The 13,631-nt window shown below is 52.5% G+C and overlaps 2 non-coding genes across 2 annotated transcripts; both read right to left on the bottom strand.

Moving 5' to 3' along the window:
* Nucleotides 1–2,264: 2,264 nt before the first annotated feature.
* Nucleotides 2,265–2,346, bottom strand: TRNAS-GCU (transfer RNA serine (anticodon GCU)). The gene has a single exon. It is a non-coding gene; the product is annotated as a tRNA-Ser (tRNA).
* A 5,174-nt stretch (nucleotides 2,347–7,520) lies between these two features.
* Nucleotides 7,521–7,602, bottom strand: TRNAS-GCU (transfer RNA serine (anticodon GCU)). Its single transcript has one exon. It is a non-coding gene; the product is annotated as a tRNA-Ser (tRNA).
* Between the last annotated feature and the right edge of the window lie 6,029 nt (nucleotides 7,603–13,631).

Raw genomic sequence — 13,631 nt, 5'->3', positions numbered from 1 at the left:
GGTGGGTGAGCTGTTTGGCACAAAATACGTTCCTGTTGCAAACCTCTCGGGGCTTTTCCGAACCCTGCCAGGTTATTTCCTGGACTACTTATGACTTGCTAAACGCAATGGGAACGATTCAGAGAGGAGCCAAGCACTTGGAAGAAGTGGTCTGAGCCAGCCTCCCGAATCTTCTCATCTTGGGTAGGTCTCTCTCTCTCTCTCTCTCTCTTACTACTCCTTTGCCTTCTTCTCAGAATAAATGGAATTCAATTTAGGTTCCGGTCAGAGCAGAAACAATTTATTACTATAGCTATAGGGGAGAGCCGAGAGCAGCGGCTGCCCTAATGAGGCTGTTAAAGAGTTAATATACCTTTGGATTATACAACTTGTCCTTCACAGGACAACAGGTGTGCGTGCGTGTGTGCGTGTGTGTGTGTGTGTGTGTGTGTGCGTGCGTGTGTGTGTGTGGATCAGCAGCAAAAAGGGAGTGAATCACTTCAGGAGAGGAGGTTCCAGCAAAACAGATAGTAGAATTTTTTACAGTCAATACATGGCTTCGATAGCTAGGAACACGGACGTCAGCAAGGTCATTGCAGATGTTATTTGTTTTTGTTTTTGTTTTTGTTTTTCCTAGGTGTATTTGCTAGATAGGCCTGCAAAGGCCTGTGAGGCGTCAACTATTTCAATTCCACCGGCATTAACCGCTTTACTTCCATACTCCCCACTTTGCGACTTCCAACCTCACGTCATGTTAAAGGTCTAGAGTACGGTAAAGGGGCTACAGACAACCTGCTCACAACTCCCGGGAAGCCCGGGCCGATCACTGCGTAGGCCGTGCTGTCCCATCACCCTTTCTTGCCTCTAGCCTTCATAATAGTTCGTAGCCATTAGTTCAAGTACTTCTTCCTTTTCTTTGTCTCTAGCCGTTAATATATTTAGCGTCATTATTTGGGCCTACGCTTGAGTTACACCCGGTTCTGTTTTTTTACGCATCAATCTGCTACAACATAACATTAACTGAAGCAATACATTCACAGTTACCAAGGTCAATAATCCTAATAAAATGTACTTTTACACCATCTTGGACCGTTTCCCTAACCGTCTGCTTCAGTCTGGGAGCCAACCCTACCAATCAAAAGGGTTTTTTCAGCTACTTTAGGCAAGACTGCTGTGGCGTCTTTAATTTTGTTGGCCTCTCGTATGATTTGACCACCTCAGTCAATACAGGTACAACAGGTGGTGTTGATGAAGGCACACGCGCCTCCTTGAGAAAGTGCTAGTACGTCCAGGGCAGTTCTACTTCCAGCCACAATGTTTGCCAGTGAAGAAATTTCAGTCTGCGTATGCTGTACAGGACTTAATGTTCATCCAGACCTTGTTCTAGCGTGGCTGAGATACTGATGATGGCCTTTCCTAACTCAGTTATTCCAAGAGAGGGCAGTACAGCATTGGGCAAGTTGAAGAAACCAGCTTTTTTGTTATGCAGAAGGATTATTGCTGCTCCTTTTTATAGTTTTATGGGTGAAGCCTCCTTGATTATGCACCGGTGACTGGTGTATGTATAGAAATACTTGGGATAATATAATGCAGGTAGTTTTTAAAAATATTGTTAAATAATTTACTTTGCCCAAGATGTTGGCTGATTTATGCCAAGAGTTCAGCTCTAGAGCACCTGTGTGCAGGGATCGTAGTTTCTCTCTCTCTGTCTCGCTGAAAGCACGTGGGAGACCAGGGGACAATGCTGCTCTCTCTGGCTACTGCCTGGAAACCCCTGGCTCCTCTGGCTCCGATTGCCTGAGCCCTCCCCTCCCGGCTTCACTGCCCGGGCGCACCTGGGCCTGTCCCAGGCACAGGGAGCTCTTGAGCAGGGACATGGCCAGGGACATGCCTCGTGAAAGGCTTTGTGTTTGATGGGGCTGTGCAAACCCTGGAGGTGGGGAGAGAGTAGGGGAGGGGGACACTCCCTTCCTGGGGAGGTGTCACCTGCCCTGCTTGGTAGACAAGAGCCTGACAAATGGGCGCTTGTCAGAAACAGCATGGGAAGAGCGGCCCCTGCTCCAGAAGGCTCCTTCTGGGCTGGTCCTGAAAGGCTTTGTGTTTGATGGGGCTGTGCAAACCCTGGAGGTGGGGAGAGAGTAGGGGAGGGGGACACTCCCTTCCTGGGGAGGTGTCACCTGCCCTGCTTGGTAGACAAGAGCCTGACAAATGGGCGCTTGTCAGAAACAGCATGGGAAGAGCGGCCCCTGCTCCAGAAGGCTCCTTCTGGGCTGGTCCCTGGGCTCCGACGAGGATGGGATTTGAACCCATGCGTGCAGAGCACAATGGATTAGCAGTCCATCGCCTTCACCACTCGGCCACCTCGTCAGCCTGCTGTGGCCGTGGCGCAGCTGTGGCCGTGGCTGCGGCAGCAGCTGCTGCTGCCGCCACTGCCAGCACCGCCACTGCCAGCACCGCCACAGAGACTTGTGAACAAGGAGGACTGGCAGGTTCAGGACTGTCTGTTGGGCAGGAGTCCCTGCCAGGAGGGAGGATAGGACTGAAAAGCGCAGTGCTCTGCTGAACTCCTCCCCCAGGCCAGTAGGGTCGGGTCAAACAGGTGAACAAGGAGGATGAGGGACAGACTGGTCCCTGCTGGGGAGCCAGGGACCTGCCTCACGGAGGCAGGGTGCAATAATGTGTGGGTGGGGCAGGCTTCTACCTCTCCGGCCACCTCCCTCCCTCACCCTCTGGACCTTCTCCCAGTACCTGTCTTCCCCACAGCAGTGGGCCTCTTCCTCTCCGCACCCCGCTGTTCTTTGGCAGTCCGAGGGTAGCTGCCAGCAGCGTTGCAGGTCCAGGGATGCCTCGGAGCTCATGGAGGCCCGCACGCGTGAGCAGCTTCGCTGCACGCAATGGGATGCACACAATGTGGGAGGAGAGACCCACAATGTGGGTTGGCTGAGGGGCTCTGAGCTCATAATGCCATCCTGCAAGCACATCCCTTGCATCACAAGTGCCTGGGGCTGGGTTAAAAAAAAAGGGGGAGGGGTGGGGAGGGGTGGGACCGTGCCCCTGCCTGGCAGTCTGGTTGGATCTGAATGCAGCAGGATCCTTGTGTGTGGGAGGGCAGAGAGGGGCTGTGTGCAGTGGAAAGGGCTCAAGGGGTAGGATCTGCGTGTGTGTGACCGACCAACAACCCCTACGATGGGAGAAGGCTCAGAAGGCAAGGCGCCCCGTAAATCCCAAGGACAGTGTAGGATGCAGCTCGCGACCCACAGCTGTTGCACAGAGAACTAACGTTATCTCAAGACAAAGGGGACCAAAGGGTGGCCTTCGTCCCAGATAAGCAGCCATATCCGTTACCTGGACCTGGCGTAAGTGGGTTTTTTTCTTTTTTTTTTCAGAGCTGACCAAAAGGAAGTGAATGCCTCCCTGAGATTAGCCAGACCAGCATGTGGAAAGTGTATATGTGGCTCAGCCCAAGAGAGAGTATGAAGCCTCAACAGCTAACAGAGAAATTTTGAAGAGAGCAACGGGCTTGAGCTGGCATCAACCCACGCATTCCTTCCCGGCGACTGGGGACGCCCAGCGTTGTGACGGCGAGCGTATTTGAGACCGGTAATGGCAATCACGTTGGTGCTGTGATTGATCTGTCTAGCTAGATTTTGTTAGGCGTGTACACTTGAATTGTGATTTCAGTATATTGCTGAATCACTCTGCTAAATCAAAAACCCTGTGTAACATCAAATTCCCCCCACCCCCCAAACAAACTGTTATATTAGACATTGCACTCTCCGTACGCGTGGAATATCTAGAAGAACCTGGTCAGGGAGTACTGGACTCTGACAAGGTGTTTGGTTAGAGGTGTTGGGGATTTGTAAGGGGGACCAGCAGCGGTTGTCTGAAACAGATACCAGAGGTCTCAAGGGGGAGGTTTGTTTCCATCAGGGTGTGCTTGTTTGGGGTGGGGGTGGGTGTGGGTGTGGGATTTATAAGGGGGACGAGAGGTCGCCTAAATGGGACCCCATCAGATCACAGGAAAAGTAGAATTTCAGGTGCACCTAGGGAGGAGTAACCCCCTTCACCAGTACATGCTGGGGGCTGACTTGCTGGAAAGCAGCCCTGCAGGGAAGGAACTGGGAGTCCTAGTGGACAAGCTGACCGTGAGCCAGCCGCGTGCCCTTGTGGCAAAGGCGGCCAGTGGTATCCTGGGCTGCATTAGGAAGAGTGCTGCCAGGAGATCGATGCGAGTGATCCTTCCCTTCTGCTCACCACTTGTGACACCACGTCTGGAGTCCTGCATCCAGTTCTGGGCTCTGCAGTACAAGAGAGATAAGGAGCTACTGGAGCGAGTCCGGCAAAGGGCCAATAAGATGATTAAGGGACTAGAGCATCTCTCCTCTGAGAAGGGGGGGCTGAGAGAGCTGGGACTGTTTAGCCTGGAGAAGTCTGAGGGGGGACCTTAGCAATCTGTATAAGTGTCTGAAGGGAGGGTGTAAAGAAGACCGAGGCGGACTCTTCAGTGGTACCCGGGGATGGGACGAGAGGCAATGGTCTCAAACTGAAAGACAAGAAGTTCCGTCTGAATCTAAGGAAAAGCTTTTTTACTGTGAGGGTGACTGAGCCCTGGAATGGGTTGCCCAGAGAGGTTGTGGAGTCTCCATCCTTGGGCATAATTCAAAAGCCGTTCGGACACGGTCCTGAGTAGCGTGCTCTAGGTGACTCTGCTTGAGCAGGGGTGCCGGACTAAATGATCTCCAGAGGTCTCTTCCAACCTCCACCGTTGTGACATTCTGTGAAGAGAGGGTAAGCACAGAGGTGTAAGTTTTGCTGGGCTGGAATAGCGTGCCAGGGCCAATGTAGGGGCCAAAGGGAACTTCTCTGTGTGCGCTTAGTGTTTGTGGTAGGTGAGCGGCCTGGCCAGAATCACATTTCTTGTGCAGTCTGCAAGTAGGAACGGTGCCAGCTTTTGAAGAGCAAGGAAGCGCAAATGAGCAGTTGTTGTGGGGCCGGAACAGGCATGCCAAGGCAACAGTAGGAGCTCAAGGGAACTTGGCTTTGCGCCCTTGTTTGGGGTCGTGCCCCTTAGCCAGAACTGTGTTTGTTCTGAGAGTCAGTTGGTGGGGGTGGTGTCATTTGGGGAGAGAGAGGCAAGCATGGAGATATGGGTGTGGTGGGGCTGGAATAGGACTGCCAGCGCCGTTGCAGGGGCCCAAGAGAACTTGGCTGTGAGCCCTTGTTAGTGGGGAAGGCAGGTGTCTGGGCCACAGCGGTGTTGTGTCCCAGGAAAACTTGTCTGCGAGCGCTTGTTAGTGAGGGTGGTAGGTAACGGCCCTTGCCAGAACAACGTTTGTACTGTGAACTGCCTGTAGTCAGTTTGGGAAGAGCAAGGAAGCACAGAAATTGTATTTTTGTGGCGCTGCTATAGGCATTTCAGGGTCAGTGTGGACACCCAAGAGAACTTGGCTGCGAGCGCGTGTTTGCGGCTGTGGTGGGTGAGCTGTTTGGCACAAAATACGTTCCTGTTGCAAACCTCTCGGGGCTTTTCCGAACCCTGCCAGGTTATTTCCTGGACTACTTATGACTTGCTAAACGCAATGGGAACGATTCAGAGAGGAGCCAAGCACTTGGAAGAAGTGGTCTGAGCCAGCCTCCCGAATCTTCTCATCTTGGGTAGGTCTCTCTCTCTCTCTCTCTCTCTTACTACTCCTTTGCCTTCTTCTCAGAATAAATGGAATTCAATTTAGGTTCCGGTCAGAGCAGAAACAATTTATTACTATAGCTATAGGGGAGAGCCGAGAGCAGCGGCTGCCCTAATGAGGCTGTTAAAGAGTTAATATACCTTTGGATTATACAACTTGTCCTTCACAGGACAACAGGTGTGCGTGCGTGTGTGCGTGTGTGTGTGTGTGTGTGTGCGTGCGTGTGTGTGTGTGGATCAGCAGCAAAAAGGGAGTGAATCACTTCAGGAGAGGAGGTTCCAGCAAAACAGATAGTAGAATTTTTTACAGTCAATACATGGCTTCGATAGCTAGGAACACGGACGTCAGCAAGGTCATTGCAGATGTTATTTGTTTTTGTTTTTGTTTTTGTTTTTCCTAGGTGTATTTGCTAGATAGGCCTGCAAAGGCCTGTGAGGCGTCAACTATTTCAATTCCACCGGCATTAACCGCTTTACTTCCATACTCCCCACTTTGCGACTTCCAACCTCACGTCATGTTAAAGGTCTAGAGTACGGTAAAGGGGCTACAGACAACCTGCTCACAACTCCCGGGAAGCCCGGGCCGATCACTGCGTAGGCCGTGCTGTCCCATCACCCTTTCTTGCCTCTAGCCTTCATAATAGTTCGTAGCCATTAGTTCAAGTACTTCTTCCTTTTCTTTGTCTCTAGCCGTTAATATATTTAGCGTCATTATTTGGGCCTACGCTTGAGTTACACCCGGTTGTGTTTTTTTACGCATCAATCTGCTACAACATAACATTAACTGAAGCAATACATTCACAGTTACCAAGGTCAATAATCCTAATAAAATGTACTTTTACACCATCTTGGACCGTTTCCCTAACCGTCTGCTTCAGTCTGGGAGCCAACCCTACCAATCAAAAGGGTTTTTTCAGCTACTTTAGGCAAGACTGCTGTGGCGTCTTTAATTTTGTTGGCCTCTCGTATGATTTGACCACCTCAGTCAATACAGGTACAACAGGTGGTGTTGATGAAGGCACACGCGCCTCCTTGAGAAAGTGCTAGTACGTCCAGGGCAGTTCTACTTCCAGCCACAATGTTTGCCAGTGAAGAAATTTCAGTCTGCGTATGCTGTACAGGACTTAATGTTCATCCAGACCTTGTTCTAGCGTGGCTGAGATACTGATGATGGCCTTTCCTAACTCAGTTATTCCAAGAGAGGGCAGTACAGCATTGGGCAAGTTGAAGAAACCAGCTTTTTTGTTATGCAGAAGGATTATTGCTGCTCCTTTTTATAGTTTTATGGGTGAAGCCTCCTTGATTATGCACCGGTGACTGGTGTATGTATAGAAATACTTGGGATAATATAATGCAGGTAGTTTTTAAAAATATTGTTAAATAATTTACTTTGCCCAAGATGTTGGCTGATTTATGCCAAGAGTTCAGCTCTAGAGCACCTGTGTGCAGGGATCGTAGTTTCTCTCTCTCTGTCTCGCTGAAAGCACGTGGGAGACCAGGGGACAATGCTGCTCTCTCTGGCTACTGCCTGGAAACCCCTGGCTCCTCTGGCTCCGATTGCCTGAGCCCTCCCCTCCCGGCTTCACTGCCCGGGCGCACCTGGGCCTGTCCCAGGCACAGGGAGCTCTTGAGCAGGGACATGGCCAGGGACATGCCTCGTGAAAGGCTTTGTGTTTGATGGGGCTGTGCAAACCCTGGAGGTGGGGAGAGAGTAGGGGAGGGGGACACTCCCTTCCTGGGGAGGTGTCACCTGCCCTGCTTGGTAGACAAGAGCCTGACAAATGGGCGCTTGTCAGAAACAGCATGGGAAGAGCGGCCCCTGCTCCAGAAGGCTCCTTCTGGGCTGGTCCCTGGGCTCCGACGAGGATGGGATTTGAACCCATGCGTGCAGAGCACAATGGATTAGCAGTCCATCGCCTTCACCACTCGGCCACCTCGTCAGCCTGCTGTGGCCGTGGCGCAGCTGTGGCCGTGGCTGCGGCAGCAGCTGCTGCTGCCGCCACTGCCAGCACCGCCACTGCCAGCACCGCCACAGAGACTTGTGAACAAGGAGGACTGGCAGGTTCAGGACTGTCTGTTGGGCAGGAGTCCCTGCCAGGAGGGAGGATAGGACTGAAAAGCGCAGTGCTCTGCTGAACTCCTCCCCCAGGCCAGTAGGGTCGGGTCAAACAGGTGAACAAGGAGGATGAGGGACAGACTGGTCCCTGCTGGGGAGCCAGGGACCTGCCTCACGGAGGCAGGGTGCAATAATGTGTGGGTGGGGCAGGCTTCTACCTCTCCGGCCACCTCCCTCCCTCACCCTCTGGACCTTCTCCCAGTACCTGTCTTCCCCACAGCAGTGGGCCTCTTCCTCTCCGCACCCCGCTGTTCTTTGGCAGTCCGAGGGTAGCTGCCAGCAGCGTTGCAGGTCCAGGGATGCCTCGGAGCTCATGGAGGCCCGCACGCGTGAGCAGCTTCGCTGCACGCAATGGGATGCACACAATGTGGGAGGAGAGACCCACAATGTGGGTTGGCTGAGGGGCTCTGAGCTCATAATGCCATCCTGCAAGCACATCCCTTGCATCACAAGTGCCTGGGGCTGGGTTAAAAAAAAGGGGGGAGGGGTGGGGAGGGGTGGGACCGTGCCCCTGCCTGGCAGTCTGGTTGGATCTGAATGCAGCAGGATCCTTGTGTGTGGGAGGGCAGAGAGGGGCTGTGTGCAGTGGAAAGGGCTCAAGGGGTAGGATCTGCGTGTGTGTGACCGACCAACAACCCCTACGATGGGAGAAGGCTCAGAAGGCAAGGCGCCCCGTAAATCCCAAGGACAGTGTAGGATGCAGCTCGCGACCCACAGCTGTTGCACAGAGAACTAACGTTATCTCAAGACAAAGGGGACCAAAGGGTGGCCTTCGTCCCAGATAAGCAGCCATATCCGTTACCTGGACCTGGCGTAAGTGGGTTTTTTTCTTTTTTTTTTCAGAGCTGACCAAAAGGAAGTGAATGCCTCCCTGAGATTAGCCAGACCAGCATGTGGAAAGTGTATATGTGGCTCAGCCCAAGAGAGAGTATGAAGCCTCAACAGCTAACAGAGAAATTTTGAAGAGAGCAACGGGCTTGAGCTGGCATCAACCCACGCATTCCTTCCCGGCGACTGGGGACGCCCAGCGTTGTGACGGCGAGCGTATTTGAGACCGGTAATGGCAATCACGTTGGTGCTGTGATTGATCTGTCTAGCTAGATTTTGTTAGGCGTGTACACTTGAATTGTGATTTCAGTATATTGCTGAATCACTCTGCTAAATCAAAAACCCTGTGTAACATCAAATTCCCCCCACCCCCCAAACAAACTGTTATATTAGACATTGCACTCTCCGTACGCGTGGAATATCTAGAAGAACCTGGTCAGGGAGTACTGGACTCTGACAAGGTGTTTGGTTAGAGGTGTTGGGGATTTGTAAGGGGGACCAGCAGCGGTTGTCTGAAACAGATACCAGAGGTCTCAAGGGGGAGGTTTGTTTCCATCAGGGTGTGCTTGTTTGGGGTGGGGGTGGGTGTGGGTGTGGGATTTATAAGGGGGACGAGAGGTCGCCTAAATGGGACCCCATCAGATCACAGGAAAAGTAGAATTTCAGGTGCACCTAGGGAGGAGTAACCCCCTTCACCAGTACATGCTGGGGGCTGACTTGCTGGAAAGCAGCCCTGCAGGGAAGGAACTGGGAGTCCTAGTGGACAAGCTGACCGTGAGCCAGCCGCGTGCCCTTGTGGCAAAGGCGGCCAGTGGTATCCTGGGCTGCATTAGGAAGAGTGCTGCCAGGAGATCGATGCGAGTGATCCTTCCCTTCTGCTCACCACTTGTGACACCACGTCTGGAGTCCTGCATCCAGTTCTGGGCTCTGCAGTACAAGAGAGATAAGGAGCTACTGGAGCGAGTCCGGCAAAGGGCCAATAAGATGATTAAGGGACTAGAGCATCTCTCCTCTGAGAAGGGGGGGCTGAGAGAGCTGGGACTGTTTAGCCTGGAGAAGTCTGAGGGGGGACCTTAGCAATCTGTATAAGTGTCTGAAGGGAGGGTGTAAAGAAGACCGAGGCGGACTCTTCAGTGGTACCCGGGGATGGGACGAGAGGCAATGGTCTCAAACTGAAAGACAAGAAGTTCCGTCTGAATCTAAGGAAAAGCTTTTTTACTGTGAGGGTGACTGAGCCCTGGAATGGGTTGCCCAGAGAGGTTGTGGAGTCTCCATCCTTGGGCATAATTCAAAAGCCGTTCGGACACGGTCCTGAGTAGCGTGCTCTAGGTGACTCTGCTTGAGCAGGGGTGCCGGACTAAATGATCTCCAGAGGTCTCTTCCAACCTCCACCGTTGTGACATTCTGTGAAGAGAGGGTAAGCACAGAGGTGTAAGTTTTGCTGGGCTGGAATAGCGTGCCAGGGCCAATGTAGGGGCCAAAGGGAACTTCTCTGTGTGCGCTTAGTGTTTGTGGTAGGTGAGCGGCCTGGCCAGAATCACATTTCTTGTGCAGTCTGCAAGTAGGAACGGTGCCAGCTTTTGAAGAGCAAGGAAGCGCAAATGAGCAGTTGTTGTGGGGCCGGAACAGGCATGCCAAGGCAACAGTAGGAGCTCAAGGGAACTTGGCTTTGCGCCCTTGTTTGGGGTCGTGCCCCTTAGCCAGAACTGTGTTTGTTCTGAGAGTCAGTTGGTGGGGGTGGTGTCATTTGGGGAGAGAGAGGCAAGCATGGAGATATGGGTGTGGTGGGGCTGGAATAGGACTGCCAGCGCCGTTGCAGGGGCCCAAGAGAACTTGGCTGTGAGCCCTTGTTAGTGGGGAAGGCAGGTGTCTGGGCCACAGCGGTGTTGTGTCCCAGGAAAACTTGTCTGCGAGCGCTTGTTAGTGAGGGTGGTAGGTAACGGCCCTTGCCAGAACAACGTTTGTACTGTGAACTGCCTGTAGTCAGTTTGGGAAGAGCAAGGAAGCACAGAAATTGTATTTTTGTGGCGCTGCTATAGGCATTTCAGGGTCAGTGTGGACACCCAAGAGAACTTGGCTGCGAGCGCGTGTTTGCGGCTGTGGTGGGTGAGCTGTTTGGCACAAAATACGTTCCTGTTGCAAACCTCTCGGGGCTTTTCCGAACCCTGCCAGGTTATTTCCTGGACTACTTATGACTTGCTAAACGCAATGGGAACGATTCAGAGAGGAGCCAAGCACTTGGAAGAAGTGGTCTGAGCCAGCCTCCCGAATCTTCTCATCTTGGGTAGGTCTCTCTCTCTCTCTCTCTCTCTTACTACTCCTTTGCCTTCTTCTCAGAATAAATGGAATTCAATTTAGGTTCCGGTCAGAGCAGAAACAATTTATTACTATAGCTATAGGGGAGAGCCGAGAGCAGCGGCTGCCCTAATGAGGCTGTTAAAGAGTTAATATACCTTTGGATTATACAACTTGTCCTTCACAGGACAACAGGTGTGCGTGCGTGTGTGCGTGTGTGTGTGTGTGTGTGTGCGTGCGTGTGTGTGTGTGGATCAGCAGCAAAAAGGGAGTGAATCACTTCAGGAGAGGAGGTTCCAGCAAAACAGATAGTAGAATTTTTTACAGTCAATACATGGCTTCGATAGCTAGGAACACGGACGTCAGCAAGGTCATTGCAGATGTTATTTGTTTTTGTTTTTGTTTTTGTTTTTCCTAGGTGTATTTGCTAGATAGGCCTGCAAAGGCCTGTGAGGCGTCAACTATTTCAATTCCACCGGCATTAACCGCTTTACTTCCATACTCCCCACTTTGCGACTTCCAACCTCACGTCATGTTAAAGGTCTAGAGTACGGTAAAGGGGCTACAGACAACCTGCTCACAACTCCCGGGAAGCCCGGGCCGATCACTGCGTAGGCCGTGCTGTCCCATCACCCTTTCTTGCCTCTAGCCTTCATAATAGTTCGTAGCCATTAGTTCAAGTACTTCTTCCTTTTCTTTGTCTCTAGCCGTTAATATATTTAGCGTCATTATTTGGGCCTACGCTTGAGTTACACCCGGTTCTGTTTTTTTACGCATCAATCTGCTACAACATAACATTAACTGAAGCAATACATTCACAGTTACCAAGGTCAATAATCCTAATAAAATGTACTTTTACACCATCTTGGACCGTTTCCCTAACCGTCTGCTTCAGTCTGGGAGCCAACCCTACCAATCAAAAGGGTTTTTTCAGCTACTTTAGGCAAGACTGCTGTGGCGTCTTTAATTTTGTTGGCCTCTCGTATGATTTGACCACCTCAGTCAATACAGGTACAACAGGTGGTGTTGATGAAGGCACACGCGCCTCCTTGAGAAAGTGCTAGTACGTCCAGGGCAGTTCTACTTCCAGCCACAATGTTTGCCAGTGAAGAAATTTCAGTCTGCGTATGCTGTACAGGACTTAATGTTCATCCAGACCTTGTTCTAGCGTGGCTGAGATACTGATGATGGCCTTTCCTAACTCAGTTATTCCAAGAGAGGGCAGTACAGCATTGGGCAAGTTGAAGAAACCAGCTTTTTTGTTATGCAGAAGGATTATTGCTGCTCCTTTTTATAGTTTTATGGGTGAAGCCTCCTTGATTATGCACCGGTGACTGGTGTATGTATAGAAATACTTGGGATAATATAATGCAGGTAGTTTTTAAAAATATTGTTAAATAATTTACTTTGCCCAAGATGTTGGCTGATTTATGCCAAGAGTTCAGCTCTAGAGCACCTGTGTGCAGGGATCGTAGTTTCTCTCTCTCTGTCTCGCTGAAAGCACGTGGGAGACCAGGGGACAATGCTGCTCTCTCTGGCTACTGCCTGGAAACCCCTGGCTCCTCTGGCTCCGATTGCCTGAGCCCTCCCCTCCCGGCTTCACTGCCCGGGCGCACCTGGGCCTGTCCCAGGCACAGGGAGCTCTTGAGCAGGGACATGGCCAGGGACATGCCTCGTGAAAGGCTTTGTGTTTGATGGGGCTGTGCAAACCCTGGAGGTGGGGAGAGAGTAGGGGAGGGGGACACTCCCTTCCTGGGGAGGTGTCACCTGCCCTGCTTGGTAGACAAGAGCCTGACAAATGGGCGCTTGTCAGAAACAGCATGGGAAGAGCGGCCCCTGCTCCAGAAGGCTCCTTCTGGGCTGGTCCCTGGGCTCCGACGAGGATGGGATTTGAACCCATGCGTGCAGAGCACAATGGATTAGCAGTCCATCGCCTTCACCACTCGGCCACCTCGTCAGCCTGCTGTGGCCGTGGCGCAGCTGTGGCCGTGGCTGCGGCAGCAGCTGCTGCTGCCGCCACTGCCAGCACCGCCACTGCCAGCACCGCCACAGAGACTTGTGAACAAGGAGGACTGGCAGGTTCAGGACTGTCTGTTGGGCAGGAGTCCCTGCCAGGAGGGAGGATAGGACTGAAAAGCGCAGTGCTCTGCTGAACTCCTCCCCCAGGCCAGTAGGGTCGGGTCAAACAGGTGAACAAGGAGGATGAGGGACAGACTGGTCCCTGCTGGGGAGCCAGGGACCTGCCTCACGGAGGCAGGGTGCAATAATGTGTGGGTGGGGCAGGCTTCTACCTCTCCGGCCACCTCCCTCCCTCACCCTCTGGACCTTCTCCCAGTACCTGTCTTCCCCACAGCAGTGGGCCTCTTCCTCTCCGCACCCCGCTGTTCTTTGGCAGTCCGAGGGTAGCTGCCAGCAGCGTTGCAGGTCCAGGGATGCCTCGGAGCTCATGGAGGCCCGCACGCGTGAGCAGCTTCGCTGCACGCAATGGGATGCACACAATGTGGGAGGAGAGACCCACAATGTGGGTTGGCTGAGGGGCTCTGAGCTCATAATGCCATCCTGCAAGCACATCCCTTGCATCACAAGTGCCTGGGGCTGGGTTAAAAAAAAGGGGGGAGGGGTGGGGAGGGGTGGGACCGTGCCCCTGCCTGGCAGTCTGGTTGGATCTGAATGCAGCAGGATCCTTGTGTGTGGGAGGGCAGAGAGGGGCTGTGTGCAGTGGAAAGGGCT

The sequence above is a fragment of the Struthio camelus genome, chromosome 19 (assembly GCF_040807025.1).
Source record: "Struthio camelus isolate bStrCam1 chromosome 19, bStrCam1.hap1, whole genome shotgun sequence".
Lineage (NCBI taxonomy): Eukaryota > Metazoa > Chordata > Aves > Struthioniformes > Struthionidae > Struthio > Struthio camelus.
This window is presented reverse-complemented; position numbering and strand designations above follow the sequence as displayed.